Genomic DNA, 23,222 nt, shown 5'->3' with positions numbered 1-23,222 from the left:
GGGTCCCGGACGGCCTCGCTGCCAGGGTGCGGGCCTCCTGCGGGGCTCGGGCCTGGGCCCGCTGGCTCTCCACCCCGCCGTGCCTCCCGCTTCGCAAGTCGCTCTTCCTGGCGCTCTGCTCTCGCCGAAGCCCGGAACCCTGCGCTCTCCCCTTCTCCTTCCTGCGCATTTTCTTCCTCCCACCGCCCGCACCATCCGTTCACTTTCACTTCTTGGTTTCCCCCACTCTCTCTCCCCTCTGCTTCCAGGGCCGCCGCTGCCCCTTCACTTTCCTTCTGTGCGCTGCCTGGCCGCCTTTGTCTTTGCGCTCGCCCAGCAAGGCCGCGCTCCGCTCCCCTCGTCCACCCCCCTGCAGTCCGGGACGCCCTGTCCGAGGCCGGGTCGGGCAGGTGCCTGGGAATGGCCGGTCCCCGTTTCCTCGCCGCATCCCTGCGGGCCGGGCCGGGCCGGGAGGGCCGCGGGGTCGCCAGAGCGGCCTTGGAGCCCACCTCTCTGGTCCACGCCGTGCCTGGAGGGCGGGTGGGGGATTAAAATGACTGATGCGAGGGCCCAGGGCAGTGTTTTGTGTTTCAGAAGAGAAGGGTCACTGCAGAGAAAGTCCTGACCCCGGGTCAGCCGCGAGTCAAACCCTTTTTAACAATCAGCCGGAGGAACAAGCAGGTCTCCGGCGGACCGCAACAAGTGGGCGCAGAGGGGGGGAGGGGTGGCATGGTCGCCCGGCGGGTCGCCAGCCAGAGCCAGATCCGGGATGAGGCGCAGCGGCCAGTATCCTCGGCCGCGTGGACCAGGCCTTTGCGGCGGCTACCTGCGGATCCAAAGCCCATCTCAAGGAAATACCTGCATTTCCCACTTTTGGGGTCATATTTCAGATGGCTCCTCTGGATGGGAGTCTAGGTAGAAGGCTTCCTTTTGCCTAAGAAGCCCCATTTTAAAAAAGCGATTCCATTTCCATAAGCAAACAACAATAAAACAAATCAGAGACCAAATCCTGGCTGACTCTCCTGTCTCTTTTCCCTCCGAAACCCTGTCTCCTCTTGGATTCTTTGCAGCCTTGATCTATTTGGGGGAGTGTGAAGTAGTATTGTGGAGGGTGCTGTATTAAGGCCTGTTTGTGGCCAGACCCCATTCGCCGCTAGGCTGGAGAATCAGGCGCTGCGGCGGGTGAAAAGCCCCCGACTCCTCGCACCAGTACCGGATTGAGTATTGGGTTTGGGGGTCAAGACTGAGAGGGAGGCCAGTGGACGGGGAATCAAGCAGATCCGTTTCTCTTCCGCAAATACAGGCTGGGAAATCTGTGCTTGAGACTCCATCAAGAGGTTTAACAAACATGAAAAATGTATAAGAATCCAAACAAGTGGTACATCCAACGACAGGAAAAGATAACCTATTTTGATAGTAAAAACAAAAAAACAAGCATATGATTGCCATATTTTCTTCCACATTTTCATCTGCAAATATGAAAACACTTCACACCACGGAGAGGGAGGGAAGTTTCTAAAACAACAGACCCAATAGCTCCAGGTGCAGTCAGCATCCCACGCTGGCTCTGGGTGGCTCTAAGCCCTGTGCTGGAAATGGGTTCTGAGTTCAAAACCCAGGACCAGAATGCTACTGATTCCATTGCCAGGTGTGACCCATGGACAAAATTAGTCCAGGACAGAAACGCTGGACATTGGGAGCAATTCTGATGCCCTGCAGGCAGCTCGAGAGGGCTTAATTGCCCTTTGCCACTTCAGAACAACCGTGTGGGTACATTAAAGATGCTGTTTGTGAGGAACAGCAGGTCATCACATGCAAAGCCTGGAAACAGTCAGCCAGTCAAATCAGTGGAAAAAATCAGCTTTTGTTAGATTTTGCAGTTTCAGGAATTAGGCATTCACTGCAGAGCTGCAGTTTTGAGAAATTGCAATGTCAGGCATGTTCCCAGTGGGGAAATATTGTGAGTGTGGAGGATCGTGAGATTGGGCTTGACAATGGGGAAACTGACAAGAGTCATCACCCAGACACTGTTTGCTCTCCGGCACCCCGGAAATGCTAACTAGCACTGATATTTGGCAGCAGCCACCGTGCACAGTTAGACTACCCACTTATTGGAAGGAGAGTCTTGGCTAGCTCAAGGACTGACCCCAGATGTCACCTGACAAGTACTCAGTTTATAGGGCAGAGGTGTCTATAGGCATATAAAACCCAAATAATAGTAGTGTCAAGATAGTCCCCCCAAAATCTGAAGCAGAGACCAACTTCTCATTTCTAAGTCACAAAATTGGAAGAAGTCCAGGTGAGCATGTTTCAACCAGGAAAGGACGGAGCAGCTTTGTACATTAAGTGATCCAGACCACAGGGAGACCTCAGCAAGTGAAAGAGCCCCAGCCCAGCTTCTGCCTGAGAGGGCCCTGTGGATGGAGGAGCTCAGTGCTTTGCACTGCTCACTGAGCCAGAGAGAGGCCCTCATCCTGGAAGACTGCTCACCTGCCCTTTCCCTGGTTAATAGTTCCTCCTCACCTGGGCATCTGTGTCCTAAACAGAATGACAGCTGAAATCCAGCTTCCTAGGGACACGTGCTCTGGAGACATGGAGCCCAGCAAACAGGGGCCCTAATGGATGCTCACATGAAGAGGGGCCCTGTTCGCATGGAGGGTTACAGGGAGAACTGGGGCATCAGGAACAGAGGCAGCATAGGTGGGAGCCAGTCAGTGGTCACATACCAACCACAGCATGCCCTTCCTCCTGGAGAAAGGACTCCTCTTTAGAGTCACATGACAGGCGTCACATTCACCCTCTGTCACGTGTCCAGGTTCTTCACAAGCACAAGCCCTGTGTCCGGCCTGTTGCCAGGTGCCAAGAATTCAAAGGCCCTCCTGACAGGCTCACCCTCTGCTGACGGGAGGCATTGTCACAGGCAGGAGAGAAGTGGGGCTGCAGTTGTGCGACAGGTACATGCTGGATGCTCCATGAGCCCTTGGCCCAACCTGGAGGACCTTGGAAGAAGCCACCTGTGACTGTGTGGTGCTCCCAGGGACTTCCTCTGGACTGTGACAGTCAAAGGCTGAGTGTGTGGTGGGTGGAGCTGAGCAGAGCTCAGACGTGGTCAGAGATTCAGACGTGGAGAGTCACAAGGCAGCTCTCTCTCAACCTCAGGGCAACAGGGTCCTTGAGGGAGCCCCTCGCAAATCCCCATCCCCCATCTGGATGGGGCCCCTGAGGGGCTGACCCAGAGTCTGCCCTTTCTGATGTACACTGGAGGAGATTTTGAAGCAGGTTCTGGACAATACTCGGAAAACCTGCATTTGGAGATGGGACTAAATGCTTGTTTATGGTAAGTAGTTACCAAGGCTGTGTGGAGATCATTAAAATCTGAGTAGCAATTTATTATTTATAAAGTGCTCTAACTTAATTGCTTACGTTTTTTTTTAATAAAAATTGAATTAGTGGAAGAAAAAGGAAAATTTCAAGCTGTATTCTTGGAATCTTGTGATTGGAAGGAGCGACTGATCCTTGGATTTCATTTCCCATTTTCTGACTGGCTATTTCAGCCCCTGCAAACCCATCTCCACTCTCATGAAGGGTAGTCCACACAGACCTGGGAGGCACATGGCCCGGACACATGCCTGCTTTAAGGAGAAAAGGAGCACCGGAGACAGATACTGTGTCCTACTGATGTCTGATTTCACCAAGCGGATCTGTGTGGGCATAGAACCGGTGTGCACCGCCCTGTGAGCACGCATGGCCCAATGTCTCCAGGGCTGCTGGGCCCTGGGAGTGGAGGCCATGTAGTGCTGCACCCAGGGTGGTCAAGTGGTCTCATCAGTGGCTATCAGGCTTGGGGTAGCCCAGGGGACACTGGCCTAGAGCAAGGCTAGGGTCCAGTAGCATATGCATGAAGGAAGGAAGGAAGGAGGAAGGAAGGAAACAAAAGAAAACCACACTAATAACAGTCAGTGATCAGATTTCTCCTGTTGCCTTGTGAAAGACTCAGCATGCCCAGGACTTCAGAGGCCTGAAGGGAGGAGGGCGTGATTCCGGGAGGTGGGCGCACAGCACTCACTGTGTGTCAGCAGCGTGTCTGCAAAGGGTCCCGTTCAGTGTGATGGGTGCTGCTGCTGCTGCATGGGAGGTGGCCTTGGCGGCAGTCACAGGAGCAGGTACAGATGGCCGTGGGGTGGAAGAACAGCTCAGCACAGCAAGTAAGACAATAAATTTAAGATAAGAAAGAATGAGAAATATTTTTAATTTTAAAATTCAAAATACTCTTTTAATAGCTGGGCACAGTGGCAGGAGCCTATGGCCCCAGCCACTCAGGAAGCTGAGGCAGGAGGATCACTTGAGCTCAAGAATTCTAGACCAGCTCAGGCAACACAGCGAGACCCTGTGTCAAACAAAATGAACAAAACCAAACATAAAATAAAATGCTCATTTAAAATAACAAACCAATTATTTTAGTCGTTCAGACTGACAATACTATTAGAAACATATTATCAATTTGAAAATACTGACTGTGAAATTTGGAAAACAAACTGAATTATCCACTTACTAAGAGAATTACATGAAATTTAAAGATAAATAAGCTAGCACTTTATTATTCAAAAAACGAATGCAGCATGTATAGTAACTATTTTCAGAAAAATAAAATTGCATTTAAAGTTCAAATTAAATCATTCAATTGCATTAAGACATGCTATAAATGAAAATAGATAACAATACCAGTCTATAAGCTACAAGCTCAACATCAATTTGAATAGCATAAATTTTCATTGAATTTGAAACAGCTACAATGATATTAAATTAGGTTTGAGGAAAATAGAACATTTATGATACATTTTAAGGTGAATTGTTCACTTCAAGATTTTTTTAAAGTTAGCCAAACAACGACCACCCGGCCCCTTGCTCTTGCAACTGCTGCTGGTGGGGGGATAGCTTTGTGCCGGCTCTCCTTCCCGCAGTGCACTGTGGGAGTAGGTGTGTCCTGGGCAGAGGTCATGTGGGGACAGACCTCTGCCAGCATCCAACCACCCTTGGAGACAGCAACTCTGCCTGGCTCAATTTCTTAGAATACTGTCCTTTCAAGCATCGGCCTGGTTCTAGTCACGCGGAGGAATAATTAGTAATTTCTTGGTTCAGTTCAGCAGGAAATATATAGGCCATGCATGTCTCCCAGTGCAGAGGAGGGTGGCCTGCTCCACCCAGACAGCCCCCTTGTTCTTGATGTAGGGTCCTCTTGTCATTGTGCAGTGGGACAAGGAGTTAGTGCCCCTGCTGCTGGTCACACCATGTGGTAGAGGCCAGGTGATGATGAGGGAGCTACAGAAAGCACCCTAGGTCCACAGAGATGCAGTGGGGAAGGACAGGGAGGTAATTGGCCCCTGCTAGGTGGGCCTGGGCCTCAGGTCTGTGGTGGCAGAACTGGGGAATGGGCTTAGAGGTTCCAGGGGGAAGGAATCAGGAATTTGCATTATGTAAGTACCGTGCGAAGCCTGGTCAGGGCCTGGAGTCAGCTCCCGCCTCAGAGTTCCCCAGACCTGCTGCACACATGGGGTCGGGAGTGTGTGCACCAGGCTGTCAGCCTGCATACTGATGCAGAGATAGGGTTCCTCTGGGAAGACCCTGCTGCAAAGGGGTGGCTCAGCACCTGGAGAGGAGGAAGCTGCCATCACCCAGGCTGAGGCCAGCTAGGCAGAGAAGGGGCCAGGAGGATGTAAGACAGTGACCTCCATGTGGAAGTAGGTTGCTAGTTAACCCCAACCAGCTCTTTTTCTCCTTACAACTCTTTACTGCAGTGTGAATTTGTGTGACTTGCTTGTGTTTTCAAAGTACTGTTTACAAAACTAAAGACTTATGTTCTGTGACGGGAATGCTTGGTGTCAGCACTGGGCAAAGGAAGCCAATGTGCAAGCCCTTGGGAGACAAGTAGCACAAGCCACCTGTCACACTCTGTCCCCATTCCTGTGAGTTCCCAAGCTGCAAGCCAAGGCCGCAGGCCCCACAGTGACCTCAGGGAAGCAGCTCAGGGTGTTTCCGAGCCTTTCCTGAAAGCAGCGCAGCAGCACACAAATGGCTCAGGCTCAAGAATTCTAGACCAGCTCCGGCAACACAGGGAGACCCTGGGTGTGAACTGCAGCTGGAAGTGGCCCCCAGTCCCCAGGTGAACCGCAGCCGAGTGCCCCTGGGTGACGTCGCAGCCTCAGGGAAACTGGGTTTGGGGTAGTTGCCACATCAAAGACAATGCCTGAGGGAAAGGTGGGGCAGACCAGGAAATGGAATAGGGACCAGCCAGGGCCAGGCCAGGGGTCCACAGGGACTGACCAGACCTGGGGTAGCTCTTCCCCCAAAGAGGAGCAAAATATCATGTTTTTTTCGGTCTATGTGTATTTTTTTAAAGGTTGCTAAGTTACTGGAGCAGAAATATGTTATTTGGACTTAACTGCTTAACAAACAGGACCATTCAGCATTTTTTTAGCCTGGGGACCTGTGGACCTAGTGTCATGGGGGTGGTGGGAATTCTACCCTGTTCAACGGGATGTCAACATCCCAGTTTCCAGAGCCATCTGAAGCCACCAGGTTTTGCTCATAGGATGTCTTCATGGAATTGCATCACTTGATTTAACCTACGGTTTTAAATACAATTTTATTTTTCTGCAAATAATTGCTAGAGGTGATTTATTCATTTTGGAATAATAAAGTGTTGGTTTAATTAGTTTTTAAGATTTTATATAATCTCCCTTAGTAAGTGGATAATTTAGTTTATTATCAGAATTTCATAGTCAGTGTTTTTAAATTGAGACATATCTAGCAGTTTTCTCTGTTTAAAGGCTGAAATAAATGATTCATTTATTTTTTTAAAAAAATGAACAAGAAAGTTTTTACATTAACATCTTAGATTAACATAACCAAATTTAAATCTACGCAGCTCAGAGAGAACTAGACAAAACACCTGCACACAAGCTCCCGCGCCAGGAAACCGCTACCATGCCCATGGAGTCTCGTCTGTTTGGGTGCCAGCGCCCCTCGCTGCACTTTCCACCTGTGTGCTAAAGGATGCTGGCCACCAGCCATGGCCATCCGCAGAGCTGCTTCAGGTCATCTAGATCTCACTTTTCCGTTTTATTCCATTGAGTCAAATGTAGACAATTGTGTTCTGTCACATTCTGGTTTTGAGCACAGGATTTTCTTCTCTGTGAGCACCTGGTGACAGTGTCCACAGTCCTGGACAGTCCTGGAGGTGGGCAGTGTGTGAGAGATGCCCAGGTGGCTCTCACAATAGCAGTGATAGTATTGGCACCACGTGATGAGGAGAACCATGGCTCCCAACTCAGTCTGTGAAGGTCGCTGTCCCAAAGGCAGAGGGGCCAGCTGGGTGTGGCTGTGTTGTAGAGCGCCTGCCTACCACGTACAGGGCCTGGGTCACTCTACAGCACTGCAAAAGGAAGACAGGAAGAAGAAGCAGAGGTTGACCTGTTGCCCCCAAACCCCCCACGTTTTTGATCAACAGTTTTAATTTTTAGTAGTTATTTTTATCTCGCATGCTCATCAAAATTTACAAATAGGAGAAAATGCTTCCTCTGAAAGTGACAACTCCAAGTACTGCATGTTGGGCACTTTTTTTCAAAAGCTTTTTTATTATTTTAAAATTTATTTTCTTCTTTTGTTAAGCTGAGGAAAATTAAGTCCAGACAGTAAGAGAGAAGGAAGCAAGTGAGAACAAGAAAGAACTTACAATTGAACAGCACTCCATTATACCCTAGTTTGAGAAAAAATAAGACATCAGCTGAGTGTGGTGGTGCACGCCTGTGACCCCAGTGGCTCAGAGGTGGAGGCAGGAGGATCGCAAGTTCAAAGCCAGCCTCAGCAAAAACAAGGCACTAAGCAACTGAGACCCTGTCTCCAAATAAAATACAAAATGGGGCTAGGGATGTGGCTCCTGAGTTCAATCCCTGGTATCCCCCCACCAAAAATAGACATCAGAGCCAGGCATGGTAGTGCACACCTGTAATCCCAGCAGCTTGGGAGGCTGAGACAGGAGGATTACAAGTTGCAAAGTCAACCTTAGCAGCTTAGTGAGACCCTAAGCAACTTAGTTACACCCTGTCTCAAAAAAAGTGGTGGTGGGGGGCTGTGGATTGTGGCTCAGTGGTCAAGCACCCCTGGGTTCAATCAATGGTACCAGGAGAAATACATTAATAAATAAAAGACATGAGGCTTCATTATCTGTTTTCACCCAGGCTCAGTGAAAATATATGAGGTGGTTTTGATTCTCACCATTAAAACACCCTTCAGAACCTCTTGCCCATTCGTCAGAGCCTGTGTTACAATCGTATCACTGCAGTTGAACTGAAGGAGATCATACTTCCAGCTGCATAAACTCACACAATGACTGTCCCAGGAGCAAGCACAGATCACGGTTCAGGCTGAGAAGCACATGGAGCACAGAGGAAATGGTTGCAACAGGAGGTTTCTTAACAGTGAGTCGGAGGCCAGAAATGGGTCATATTGGAGAGACCAAATATTAGAAAGAAAAGACAACAACCACAGAGCCACATCCCCAAACCTTTTTGTATTTTATTTAGAGATAGGGTCTCACTGAGTTGCTTAGGGCCTTGCTAAGTTGCTGAGGCTGACTTTGAACTCACAATCCTCCTGCCTCAGCCTCCCAAACTGCTGGGATTAGAGGTATGTGCTACCGCACCCAGCAGACTTTTCTTTTGAAAAATAAACATTTTAAATTTTGATGAAGTCTGACTTGCTGATTTCCTTTTATAGTGCATATGCTTTTACTATTTTATTTAAGAAATCATTGTCAAATTCCAAGTCACTAAGATATTTTTCCCTGATTTCACCAAAAAATGTGCTGATTCAATGGCCAATAGCTACATATAGCTTTTTAAATTCATCATTTAATCATACTAAAATAAATTAAATAAATAGTGCAGTTCCTCCACAACACTGGCCATATTCAGTAGTCACATAGGCCAGCAGCTGTTTGGAACCGTAAAGTGAATTTCATTGCTACAGAAAGTTTTATGGGACATCCTGACATCCGGCATCTTTAGCTCTCATTTAGGTCAGTGATGCATTTTGACCTGACTTTTGCATGCAACATGAGGTAAGGGTTAATGTTTTTTGCATATTGTTATTTGTTATTCTAGTGCCATTTTCCAAAAATGATTATTCTTTCCACATTAAACTGCCCTGGTGCCTTTGTCAAACATCTCTTGGTCATGTATGTGTGGCCTACTTTTAGACTCGATGCTACGACTTTGGTCTACTATTCTACCTTTATGCTAACACGTCACAGTCTTGATAACTGTGTATTTATAATAAGTCTCAAAAACCGGTAATATAAATCCTCCAACTTTGTTCATGTCTTCAAAGTCCTTTGAACTTCCATATAAATATTTAAATAAGCTTTTTTTTTCTTTTTTATTATTAGTTGTTCAAAACATTACAAAGCTCTTGACATATCATATTTCATACATTTGATTCAAGTGGGTTATGAACTCCCATTTTTACCCGGTATACAGATTACAGAATTACATTGGTTACACATCCACATTTTTACATACTGCCAAACTAGTGTCTGTTGTATTCTTCTGCCTTTCCTATCCTCTACTATCCCCCCTCCCCCTTAAATAAGCTTGCCAATTTCTACCCCAAACAAAAAAGACTTTTGCAATTTTAATTGGGATTTTAAGAAATATATAGATAAATTTTGAGAGAATTCATAGCTTAACAATATTGTTCTTCTAATCCATTGACATGTCACATATCTCCATTTCTTTAAATATTCTTTATTTTCTCTCAGTGATGTTTTGGAGTTTTTAGTGCACTAATCTTGTACATCTTTTTTTTATTACATTTATGCCAAACTATTTCCTTTTTAGACTTTAGACATAGACAATCCCATCATTTGCAAATAAGAACATTTTTATTCCTTCCTTTCTAATCTGGAAGTCTTCTTTTTCTCTTGTCTTATTGCATGGGCTACAAGCTCTAGCATAGTGTAAACAGAAGGTACGTGAGCAGGCATTTCTGTCTTATTTTTGACCTAGGGAAACAGCCACCCTTTCATGGTTCGGTGTAGCTATAGGCTGTCCATGCTTTTTTGATTTCTGATCTTTTATACATGTCCTATTTTTGCTAGGTCTGATTTTTTTTAATCTGATCTATAGTCTTTCTATTCAAGCTACTTTGTTTCATTTTTATTTGCATGGTGATATGCATTGATGTGAGGCCTTTTTTATATGTTGTGTTGGGAATTTGATGTATTTTTCACTCTTGAAAGCCACATACTTCAATTCTAAGAAATTTCATGAAGTATTCTTGGAAATTTCTTTCCCTTGGTTTTTAATTTCTTACTGAAATTCTTATTGTGGGTCACTCCTGGACCATCCTCTGATGTCAAAAAATCTTCCATTTTTTTCTTTTGGTTCTTTTTTTTTCAGAGAGTTTCCACACTTGTCTTTCCCTTTGTATATTGGTCTTTTTTTTTTTTTTATTTTTCAGCAATCATATTTTTATCCTTCAAAACTTACTTTGTTCTCTGATTTTTCTTCACATCTTTTTGTTTTACTTTGCTCACTTTGTTTCATGAATGAAATGTCTTCCGGGTTTAAGAAACACTCCCTCCTTGCCCTAGGTCACTTCTGCTCTTTCGGATCCATTTTGCAGGTTGAAGGAGTCTGTCACATGGGGACTTTCCACTGCTGTGTAGTCATGCTTTTTACCTGTTAACGTTTTTCACATGAGGCCTTGAAAGGCTAGTAGAAGCCCAGGAGTGGGCTGCATGACACCGGCAGGCCTTATTCCAGCCTTGAGCTTGGACTTTTCATTGCAGGAACACCCAGATGTCAGTTAGTTATTTATAGTTTTCTCCTTCCTCCTTCCTTCGAATCCTTTTGTTTCTCTGGAAGAGAATTCTGCAGTCGCCAGCAGGCATTCCTAGAACGGAGCAAGGCAGGCCAGGGGACCTGCAGCTCAGCCTGTGCACCTCCACTGGGTCCTCATTCTCAGGATGGCTTCTCGGCCCTCCCTCAGCTGGGCCTTTTGTCCCGTAATCCAGCACCTCGTGGGTCTGCAGCCGCTGAGCCTGCTGGAGGGCAGCTTCCGTATGCTGGCCTGGAGAAGTACTTACGGGCCAGTCACTCTCCACCTGGCCTCAGACCATCATTCGTGATGTGGGGTTCCGCGGTCTGGGCCCCTGTGTTTCCGTGGCAGGCACTGGCGGGTTTTCATGGTTTCACTCACTCTACCCATTGGTTCTTGGCTTTCTTGAGTCTGCTCATCCCTCCTTATTTCCATCTCTACAGAAGCTATTGTTCAGAGGCCGCTCTTGTCTCCTCTCTTTTATTACTTAATTCTCACATTAGTGGGGTTCCAAGAAGGAAAACAAATAGATCTAAGTGTTCCAGCCACCAGGTTTAACCAGGAGCTCTCTGATCTTAGCATTATGCCAGTTGCCTCCAGCTCACGACGCACCACCTCGGTGAGCTGAACACTCCTTGGGTGGCTTTGCTTCATTGCTGTGTCATCTATCTCAAGGTTTTGCATTACTGACCATATCGGGATTTCCTCTTTTATTAGGTCTTGAAATTCACTGCTTTCTCTCACACGAGTCTTCTTTTCTCCATGTTCTTGGCTCCTTATGGGGAAGCTGAGGAGGCTTTAGTTCCTCCACCTTTTTCTCTTCTAACCACCAAGTTTCACCCCTGCACACAACACCAAGCTTTGAGCAATCAAATGGGCACTTACAAAGAGAGGTGACTGGCTGGAGCGCTGCAAGGTCTGAAGGCATCAGCGAGACCTCCTTCTGGATGTCTAGGAGGGCCCTGGGTGGATGTGCAGTCAAGGTCTTTCAGCCAGGAGAGGGTCTGCGGACTCCCTGCCTTCACTCATGTCCCCCACACCTACAGCTTCAGAGACTGTGCCGACTCACTGTGAAGTTCCTGACTTCTGGGCTTGGTGCGCCAATGCCAGGTGCGGTTGATTTGACCTTGGCACCACTGTTTACTGTTGCCTGTGAGCCTGCTCTCCCTTCTCACCCCGAGGAGACTTTCTCCATTTCCACACGGAAAGGAAGGCAGTGTGAGCCCACGGAAGGGGCAGAGCTTCTCACTGAGCAGACCCAGCCAAGAGCTGACCAGAGCATTCTCCTGCAATGGAGGCACTTCTGCAGAAGACACTCCCTTAGGTCCCGATACAGAGAAGCCACAAAGACAGTCTCACCACAGTGATGATGAGACTCACCACCGTGACAACCACCAAGGTCAAATATCACTACAGTGACAACCCACCTCAGTGACACTCACCACCACGAACCCCACCTCAATAACAAGCCACCATGATGACAAACACCCCTACCACCATCACCAATAGGGGCACAGGAGTCGGTCACTGGTGAGGCTCAGGTGAACAGGGAGACCCACTCCCAGGCCAGTGCATTCCCTTGAGAGAGCCATGGCATGTTAAGAGAGGACCCACAGGGTCAGTGTCCCATTTCCTTCACAAACATGAATTTTACCTCCCAGCAGATACCAAGGAATTACCATGGAAAGACTCAGAAAAATTTTAAGTGATTCATGGACCCTGTAAAGAAATGTCCAGAAGTGGAAATCACACCCAGGACTTACGAAGGTATTAACCCATTAATCTCCTACCTATCACACAGAGGTGGGTAACAGCTAGAAAAGAGGGCCCCAAGAGAAGTTCAGTGGAGCTTCTGTGCCCAAAATGTTGGATGGATTTTTTGAACATCAGTCAAGGGATCTAAATGATAAGGTCTTATGGTCGGATAGAATTCATGCAAGGAATAATACGGAAAATAACTACTCTCCTCAGATATGCATATGTGGCTACACCTAAATAGAATCGTGCTCCCTCCTCCCTGGGGCTTGACAGAGGCGGACCCAGCAGAGTGGAGCCATTTGGGTAATCCCCAGTTAACGTGCACCACGTGCATCCGAGCTGCCCAGGGCTCAGGTGCCGCTTGCTGGTGTGTCCTCCGCGCACACCAACACAAAAAACACGGCAAAGGCAAGACAGTCTGGTTTCTAAAATAAAACAAAGAATCTAAAACAGACCCAAAATCCTGTTAGATGGAATATCAGAAAACCTTTCTAAAATTGTAGACATCATCCCCACAAAGAGATTTTTAGTTTGTAGTACAAGAAACTTGGGGGTTCAATGAGAAATTGATTAGATGAAAATCTCAGCTGGGTGGGGATTTAGAGTTAGCCTGCTAATTTGGCATCCAGGGAGGAGATCAAACCCGCTTGTGAAACCCAATGCTCCTCCCAGGACACCACCCAGCAGCCTCCAAACCTGATTCTCGTAAGGGAACTCTGTGGGCCACACCTACACGCATCCGGCTTGCCTTGCGAGATACCGCGAATGCTCTCCCAGGGAGAAGCCCAGTGTGGGCGAGTCTGTGTGCAGATTCTCATCATGGTTTACATATGGCAAGAAGGAACTAAGGGCCCCGGACCAGTTCTCCATAACCAGTTCACTTGTGCCATGTGTCTGGCCACACGAAAGGGGAAATGGTCCCCAGAGCACCCTGGTTGGCACATCACCGGTTTCCTGGTGTAGGTGCAGCGTGTGTGCAAAGATGGTGTCCTACACGCCCCGATCCACGAGTCCCCTGGTTCACCAATGCACGGTGCCCACCATATCCAAAGTAGGAAGAGGAAGACAACGCTTGCCTTCAAGGAGGGCGTACTGGTGCCTACCACCACGAGTCACAAGGAAAGAGCAGAGCCTCTGCAGTGCCACTCACGGAGGTCAACACCGTGTCTGGGTGTGTGGCTCTTACCTTTTCCCAGTATTTCTTTCTTTTGGGGGAGTGGTACTGGGGATTGAACTCAGGGGCACTCAGGCACTGAGTCCCATCCCCAGCCCTGCTTTGTAGTTTATTTAGAAACAAGGTCTCACTGAGTTGCTTAGCACCTCACGGTTGCTGAGGCTGGCTTTGAACTCATGATCCTCCTGCCTCAGCCTCCCAAGCCACTGGGATTACAGGTGTGCGCCACTGCACCTGGCTAGTACTTCTTAAGGGGGATAATGTGCCAAAATTATCTGGGCTGCTCCCTGGGAACATGCACTCCCAAGTCCTTTGCAGGAGTACATGCCCCGCGGGATGCGCCTTGGGCGGGGAGTGAGTGTGGCGCAGCACTCTCACTTACAACCCGCCATCCAACTCACAGCTCCCATGGCACAAAATGTTCCTTACAGGCCTTGGAGTTATTCCAAACCCTGGAAATCGTGTTGACTCCTTCAACATCAGCTAGATTGGATTTTCACAAAATCAACCTTAAGGCCGTGAACCTCTTCTTTAAGACCTTAGGCCTGTGCTACAACTACCAGAAACCCAGCTGCTGTCCCTGGGGCTCCGCACTCAGCCACAGCAACTTCCACGGCCACACGTGGCTGGCCCTCCCACATGGCCAGTGCAGACCATGGCCTCTCCAGGTCCAGCCACAGCCCTCGGCCAGGTGATCCTGGGAGGGCCCAGGCTGCCCGAGAAGTCCCCGGCTTCCTTCTGACGGCCGCTGGAGGGGAGCACAGGGAGAAGACACCACAGCGAGGGGTCCCCATGAAGGCGGAACATGCGCTCTAGATCGGACCTTCAGTCCCAGAGTTCCTGTGTTTTCAACCAGGGATGCTTCTCAGTCCACGGTCCTCTTCTGTCCCACGAAGTGTCCAGACTTTCCTTTCAGCCCTTCAGCCCACCACAATGACCGGCCAGAGCGCGTGCTCTGCTGTTGAAGGTCTGCTTCTTTTCACTAATTCTTCTCCCCTCTCCCCGCATCTTCCGGCTTCTTGCCACATCTGGTGACGCATGCTGGACACCACGGCTGCACACTGCTTGGTGTCTGGGTCTCGTCCTCCCTTGACGAGCACTGTGGATCCTCTTGACTCTGCCCGCCTCACCCTCCAGGGCGGCGGCCACCCTGCGAGGAGGAGCGCGTCCTCTGGGGGATTGATGGTGTGCTCGCTGTGCGGACTCAGGGTGGGCGTGAGCCTTCGTATTTAGGACCTGTGTCCTGGGAACCCTGGTTTTCTCTTTCATAACATGGTCATGAGAAGCACCCCTTCTCTCTGTCCTGAGGATAAGCACCGGATTCCCAGTGTGGGTGCATTGTCCAATACCAGAGCACCGGCGACCACCAGCCATCCTGTGCAAGGCGAAGCCTCCCCGTCCATGCTGGCCAAAGCTCTAACGTCTGTCCTCACTACTGGGGACAGGAGTGAGAAAGCCAAGCTGTGGAGCCAGGCCTACGGGGCCCAACCCGAGGCCTACTGGCCGGTTTTCATTAGGAAAGAGGGTAGGAGAGACCGTGAGGTGAAGGCAGCAGGCGCCCGGTGCACAGGGGCTTGACCACCCTCATGCCAGGACAGTGCTGTCCACTGTGTCTTCAGTGTGCCGCCCTCCTAATATCCAGGTGCCCCCGCCTCCTGTTCCCATGCTCACCTCACCGCGGGCTCGTCCCTTCTCTGCCCCTGTCTGCTGGCTCCGTACCTCACTCCTGCCCCACCATGCCCCCTGGGCCTCGTGACCCATGGTGACTTCCTGACCTGGCAGAAGGTGACTCTTCTAGGGACCTCAGACAGCGGACAGCCCTGCTCTCTGGTCTCCCTGCCTGAGCTTCTTGACATGACCCTCTGGCTCCTCCTGCCCCACCCACCATGGCTTCTTTTCCATCTCACCTGTGGGGGGCCGAGTCCTCCAGAGCACACCTTCAGCCCTCTTCCTGCCCCGATCACGGCCTGCCCATGGGTGGGTCACCAACCACCTGGTTTCGCTAGGACTCGTGGCTCCTGACTCCTGTGGCTCCCACCAGACCACACTCCACACACAGCAGCTCTGAGCTCCTCGGCAGCTTCTCGATGCCCGCAGGCCACCCTTCAGACGCCACAGCGGGATTCGGGGCTGCTTGGCACAGGCTTCCTGGGAAGTGGGGTTCCAGGCTGAATTTTGCTGTTCCCTCCTCTGTTCTCTAGACCCAATAACACTAAGAACCTGGCAGTTTTCAGCCCAGCATCCCTCATAGTCCCCAACGCAGACTCAGCCAGGCCGCCGGGGGACGTGGAGTGACCCGACAGAAGAGGCAAGAGTCCTCTTTTCTCGGCCCTGCCTGTCTTCACGGACTCCCTCTGCCCTGGCTCTGGGCTCTGCTGACCCAGGGACGTGCGCACCAGCTGTGGTGGCAGTGAACAACGCAGTGCTCGTGAGGGCCCAGCCTGGCTCGGGTTCCGGCTGGAACTGCCTCCACGCCGCCTCTCGGGCCAGGTCAGGGCGTTGCTGGGTCCTCTGGGTCTCTGAGAGCCTTTGCCCTGCCCTTTCCAGTCCCCACAGGGGAGCCCGGGAGATCAGCTGCAGTCTGAGCTCCTTCTTGATCCCGTTCACACTAAGTGAAATGTGATCACTTCACAGTTAGCCTGGGAAGAGCGGCTGATTTCAGAGGAACAATTTTAAAAAATGGATTTGTATGCATAACATCCATTGCCGTCGGTGGTGGTGGAGGCAGTGACTAATAAAAATGTCATTTCCTGTGATTTTTATAAATTACAGTAAATATGCCAGTAATCACCTACATTAGCTGCTGGAACGCAGGCGCCGTCTGCAGTCGAGGCCGGGGGACTTCACGGAGGCCTCGAGAGGTAGACCCCACAGGTGCAAATTGACACCTAGGAAAACAGTAGTTAGTACATGCTAGAATTTGGAGAAGGGAAAAGTGTTAAAATAAATGTATGTCAAGCAGACAAATTTGGACTTCTCCATGAGGATCTGTCACGTCAAACAGGAAATAGCTATAAATTACTCGTAATAGTAAAAATCTTGTCATTTACAACCTCTAAAGCAACGGGCTCATTTAACACATCAGCTCATAGATAATGATCCAGGAGAGTCAGCCAGGTATTTATTCCTCTTTAATGTGCAAAAGCCAGGGTGAGCCCCATGTGACTGCAGAGGACCCTGCGGTGACCCGTCAGCCCCTACACCACAGAAGGAGCCGAGGGCTAACTGCTGCATATGTCAGGATCTGAGGTCCCTTCCTGCCCTGTAAAAATAATTAAGACAGGACTGGAAGTGTCAGGCTGTGGGTGGTCTCATAATGAATAATTCCAAATAAGTCCCACCCTTATTCTGTTTATTTGTTTTCCTCAGAAGCCATTTGAAGGCGTTGGAGCTGAAAGTGTGTTCCAACATGCCAACATTGCAGCATCTCTAGTCAACTTGCTAACCAATTCAGAGGCAAACAATCACTGGATTCTGTACTTATTTCAGATGCCTCAATGTCCACTGCCCATGGATAAGAGACCACAGCTCAGAGACATTTTCTAAGGAGGCCAAAATGCCTCCACAAAGGAGGCCCAGCATGATCCAGAGAGGTGGACACCCAGAGCCCTTTCTGCAGCACATGGAGACCAGCTGGGAAGCAGGTACTGGTGGAGATGCTCACTGAGGTCTCCGTGCATGAAGTGATATCTGCTGATGACCTGGCTCAGAACATGGGCAGAGGGCTAAGAAGGCCAGAAGCAGAGAGCAGCAGCCTCTCACATCCCCAACCATACCACAAAGAAGGGCCTGGGCCTCGGGATCGAGCACACAGGTCACATTAGTGTGTTCATTCATTCATTTATTTTGTAGAACTAGGGGTTTAACCCAGGGATGCTCTGCTCTGAGCTTCAGCCCCAGTCCTTTTTTATTTTGAGAGAGGGTCTCACTAAGTTGCCAAGGTTGGTCTTGAACTGCCACTCCCCCAGCCTCAGTCTCCCGAGTCACTGGGATCCTACTCATGCACCACCGTGCCCAATTACACACTGCATTCATACCTGTCAGCATCGAGGACCTAAGGAGAACAGTCGTCCTCAGAGGGATGCTGATCGCTTGCTCTCTCTCCTCCCTGGCCTCTTGGCACCCCCCTGTTTTCTGCTCTCCAAGAGCTCAACTTGGACAGACCCCACCTGTGAGTGCACACACACGTCTGCCCACACCTGCACACACACACACCTGCACACATGCACAGGCCACGGGCTATAGAAGGACACCGGTGTCCTGGCAGCCTGTGGTGGAGGCCCAGGTCCCTGGATGAGTCCCTACTGTTTGCTTTCCCACATTCTGCCCCGGGAGGCTCAGACAGATGAAAATCAGTCTCTGTGTCCACCTGGACGAACACAAGCTGGTTTAAAAGAGAATGCTGAATTTAATTTAAAAAGAAGTTAAAATTTTAACATCAGCTTCAGTGGGTGCAGTTTAACCAGGCATTTACCTGATCTCTCTCTGAAGGGGATCCTGTTTTCAGAATAATGGTGAAATTTCAGACTGACTGACCAGTGGTGGCATGGGGTGAAGAAGTGACCTGTGGAGGTCAACACAAGGGCATGGAAAGGTGGAGAGTTTGGCACCAGTGTGTCATGTAGGTCACCTTCCTGTCACTGAGGATGACAGGCTGATTCTGGAAAACAAAGATCCAATTAACCACGTCCACTCTAGAGTCCCCAGACCAAACCCAAACAGGCCCAGACGATGCACATCATAGTGGCAGGCACCAGGCATGGATGGGGACCAGCACACTCTTTAGTGTCCAAATGTGTCAAGTAGTGTAAACAACTGGGGCTTTCTCTAACTTAGATAATTTGTGGAAAAACCAGCAACCTACAATTGCTAGATTGTTGCTGATAAAAGAATATTTATATTTTTTTTCTTTCCTTTCTTCTTTTGGTGAGTGGAATGAATAATTGTTTCAATTCTACATTTAAAAATTACATGGAACTATAGACTTAATTTATTTATTTATTTATTTTTTTTTTAAGAGAGAGAGGAGAGGGAGGGGGAGAGAGAGAGAGAGAGAGAGAGAGAGAGAGAATTTTTTAATGTTTATTGTTTAGTTTTCGGCAGACACAACATCTTTGTTGGTATGTGGTGCTGAGGATCGAACCCGGGCCGCACGCATGCCAGGCGAGCGCGCTACCGCTTGAGCCACATCCCCAGCCCCTATAGACTTAATTTATAACAAAGTTAACTTGTATAGCACAATGGGTAATTTTGAAAATGTTTTGGGCAAAATGTTATAAACTCATTATTTAGTTAGCTAAATGATGCATACTATAATCCTCTGGTTCTAAGACACATATCACATAACTTAAATGTTTTTATCATCTCTGAAATCTAAATGCACTGTCTCCATCAGTGACCACTTGGGATTGGTGGAGCTTTTTCTTTCATAGTGAGGTGGAAACTAAAGATGCATCTTAGGCTTGTGGAATAGAGAAAAGATGTATGGATATCTCCTTTAGATAACTTCAGGTCCATGTGGTCAGAGGTGAAGAAAAGCTACTTGTGTAAGGATTGTTTGGCCCTAATACCTCTTTACCTAGGAATTAAACAGTGTCCCCAAACTTCAACATAACTCTTTTTATTCCAAAACCACCTGTCCCTATAAGTGGTTCATGCTGATTCAATCTTTCCTTCTCTACCATCAACTAAAAAAGCTACAAATGGTGGCTCTAGAAGCATCTCAGGATGGACCAAGGAGACCAATTTTCCAGCTGGCACCAAAGTTGATGTGTCAAAAAATATATATATCAAACACCACTGGAGAGTATGAAGCTAGTTAAAATAAGCATGCACATTTCAGCAAAGTCCTGTCCACCTTGGAGCTCGCTCACTGAAAGTGCTCCAAGCAACCTGGTGACATGGAGAAAGCTCCACACTGGGACCTCCACGGTGCTGGCCGTGTTGCCACCTGGCCCCTCCTGTGGGCACTCGCCCTCACTCACTCTTCTCAGCCAGGAGTCTTGCAGAGGACTGTGGGTTATGCTAAGTCAGTCTGAAGTGATGTGTGGACAGAGGAGGAGGAGAAAGACAAAGTGTGGATTTTTTTTTTTTTTAAGCGATCAGGATTCCAGCCAGGGGAAATGCCCTACAGAGGCTCTGCTGGACACCTACTGCTCACCACCAGTGCCTGCTGGGCCACACACAGAGGCACCTCAGGTGCACGTCCAGGCTCTTGGTTGGCTCCTGACAGCCATGCCATCGGAGGGCTGAGGCAGACGCAGCTTCACTTTCAGCCTCTGCTCTCCACCTCGTCTCATTCTTCCTGGGACCATCCTATATGAACGATTTAAAGGGAATTACCTATTACTTCAATTATTTGTTTCTTATCGACTGATGTTAAACTACAAGGATTTGCATTGAAAGGACACAAAGAAAGAGCAAGTCGTGGCACATCGCCAAATGAAAGAGTAATGTTCTGGTGAATTTAGCCTAAATAATTTACTGCCACATAAAAGTGGAAAAGTGGAAGGTGAACCCTTTGACCAATAAATCTCTCCTGCCCATGAAACCCTTATCTGGTCCCCTCCGATGTATTCCACATGAGGAAGCCATCACCATTGGCTCTGGTTTGCTATTTGTAAACCTTGATCTTCTGCACTCGGTGTCCTAAATATGGATAATTAGCATCAGTTTATCACGCTTCTGCATATTTTCTCTTCTCTCCAAACACGCGTGCTTCTGTTGGCTGCCATTCTGCTATGGAAGATTATGGAGACAGATTGCAGAGAACGAATGTGCTAAACGAGATTAGGAAGGAATAGAAATAGCAACTTGGCCAATAAATTCCTCGTGAGAGCCTTATCATGCAATTACACGTTGACTTGCTTCACACTCTCCCAGCCTCTTAATCCAACGCCCCCACCAGGAATAAAATTTCACTAATTTCTGAATTGCAGCATATCCTCCTGACTTGTTACTGAGAATGGTTGGAAGGAGAAACACTGCTGAAAACATCGTGTCAAACTTTATGATAAAAAAAGTAAACTCTGAATGCCTACTTGGGTGGTGCGACTTGGGATGTTTAAAGCATTTTAGCAAATGATTGCATGAAGTCTTGGCTTGGAGGGTGAGTCCCACACTCCTCATTGTGCCACTGTTGGGGATTCAGAACTATCAGAAGGGGGAGGTCTCCCCAGAACTATCTGGTGCATTTAAAATGAGGGCAAAGCATGTACTACTTTTCTTACTTATTATGATCACTGATAGCAGTCAGGATACCTCAAATAATTCTGTCAGGGCTGATCACTTGACCTCTTAAGGACAGTCTCCTCCCTGCTCACACAGGCTGGGCTTCATGCAAGGCCTCTCTTAGTGCTAGGAGCACTGTGGCTCCTATGCACCTAGATGTATAAAAATAGGAAAATTCCTGCCCACTCTGTGCCTCCCCAGAGTGGGGCCAGAGCAGTCTAATGGGGCATCTACAGGGGGAGCTCTCTTCTTGTTCCGCTCTGCCTGTTAATTCTATTCTCCCCAGGGCTTTATAATAAGTTAGGTATTTAAAGAGGCCCATTAAGCCTTTCGATCTACAAGGGACTATTTATAGCACAGAGCCACAGTCAGGCATTAGGATGCCCCCATAGGAAGCAAGGCTCTGCCACAGCAGGAAGACGCTGGCAGGCCAAGCTTGTGTGTGCAGGGAGGAAGGGCACAGCAAACCTTGTAAGTGTGCTTGCAGAAGAGGAAAGACTTCCAGTTCATGGTGGAAATCATTGCACAAAGAAATTCACAGTAATTGTTTATGCACAGATCATAACGTTGCCTTCACTTTCTTTCCTCCAAATAATTTCTACAAGAGTCACAGAGGAGAGGGCTCATGAATGGTCCAGAGAAAGAACTCCATGTTTCCTTTTCAGATGACCTGCTTCCAGGCTGAGTGCAGGGCAAACTGGACAGTGCCCACTCCCAGGTACATGCTGACATCTCTTCCACCTGAGCAGTGCCAGGCTCTGCTTCAGAACCTGGTATGATGGCACAGAGAAGTCCCCTGAACCAGCAGTCAACAGGCTATGAGGGTGCAGGTAGGTCTTGACCTTGGCAAGTGTGGGCTTACCTTTTGCAAGTGGACTGGCCTCTTACTGGCTGCCAAAGATTTTCTGTTCTGGGGAGAAAGCTGACCTGGAACTTTCCTTTGCCTTGAGGGACAGCAGGACTGAAGGGCCTGGGAGGCACTGGGAGGCTCTTATCCAGTACTAGATTCAGTAGGAGATCCCAGCTCAGATGCCTGCCCTCCTGAACCAGAACCAAGAACCTGGCAGTGGGGTGGCAGCTACAACTCTGAGGGCAAAGGCACCACTCTTCTCAAGTCATCTCGCAAGGAAAGCAAATGGATGTCAGGGGTCAGAAGTTCCACTTCCCTGCACCCTCCTTTTTTCGGAGATCCGAAGGCACCTGTTTGTTTGGAGGAGAGAGCCTTCCTAGTGCAGTGGGGATGTGAGTCAGAGAGCCTGGCCTGCTGGTTTTGTGTCCTGGAGGAAATGTGCTGGGGGCTTTGCAGTGCCAGGTTGGGAGCTCTGCATGTGGCTCATCTAACACCTCTGCTCAAACCAGGAGGCAGTTAGACTGTGGTCACCCTAGGCCAGAGGCCCAAAGGCAGGCACCTCCAGGCTTGGCCTGGAGACCCCATCCCCAGGGGAGGGACAGAAGATGTAAAATCAGAGGAGGAGTTGTTAATAACTGCCCTCCCCTCCACTATGTCATATTTCCTGAATTGGTGAGCTATGCTGATGGGGGTGGAGTAGGAGGGAGCATTTGCCATTAATCTGGGAACAAACGGCTAACCTCGGTGACTGGTATTTCGCTTTTCTTTTCTCACTTTTCTCAGTGTGGGGAAAGCAGTCAAGCCCGCGCTGCGCGATTGTGAGGGGCTCTGCTGGAATTTGGCAGCGCAGAGGCTTGGAGAGCTGCCCCATGCTGGCTCCTATTCAGCGGGCCGGTTTTCCTCGAGCTTTGGAAGTTTCACTCAGCCATGCACTCAATGGCTTCACAAAGCTGATTACAAGCTTCAGCGCATTCCTGAAGGAGCCAAAAGCGACGCAGGTGCAAACGAGCCGAGGGAGCCCCTTATCCCGGTGACAGAATGGGACAAGCTGGGAAAGGCTTGGACCACACAAATCCAAGGCTCACCAGGCAGCAGAAAGCCTGCCTTGGGAACCGGGGGTCATTATCCGCCCTATTCAGCGGGGCCCGGGGACCCTGGGGGCCCGGAGAGGCCGGCCCCAGCGCAAGCGCCACCGCCAGCGCGGGCCAGCGACAGTGGGGACCCTGCTGGGCCCTGCGATTGGACTGGGGCATGGGCGCTGGGCTTGTTTGTATCGACAGCATCCGTGAAATCCGTACCCCAACAGGCCGCTGTCCTCGCTGATAGGCAACAGGAAGAAGAGCGTGGCAGGAG

General features: G+C 49.1%; 1 long non-coding RNA gene across 1 annotated transcript in view; it reads left to right on the top strand.

Moving 5' to 3' along the window:
• Positions 1–23,216, top strand: part of LOC125616015 — a 38,560-nt gene extending 15,344 nt beyond the window's left edge. Inside the window, exons 2-4 of the long non-coding RNA XR_007346608.1 lie at positions 17,279–17,433; positions 21,685–21,849; positions 22,653–23,216. This is a non-coding gene — a long non-coding RNA (uncharacterized LOC125616015). The remainder of the gene's footprint in view (positions 1–17,278; positions 17,434–21,684; positions 21,850–22,652) is intronic.
• The last annotated feature ends 6 nt before the right edge of the window (positions 23,217–23,222 follow it).

Source organism: Marmota marmota, unplaced genomic scaffold (genome assembly GCF_001458135.2).
Source record: "Marmota marmota marmota unplaced genomic scaffold, marMar, whole genome shotgun sequence".
In the NCBI taxonomy this organism is placed as follows: domain Eukaryota; kingdom Metazoa; phylum Chordata; class Mammalia; order Rodentia; family Sciuridae; genus Marmota; species Marmota marmota.
Note: the sequence above shows the minus strand (reverse complement) of the source record. Positions and strands in the feature narration are given on the sequence as shown.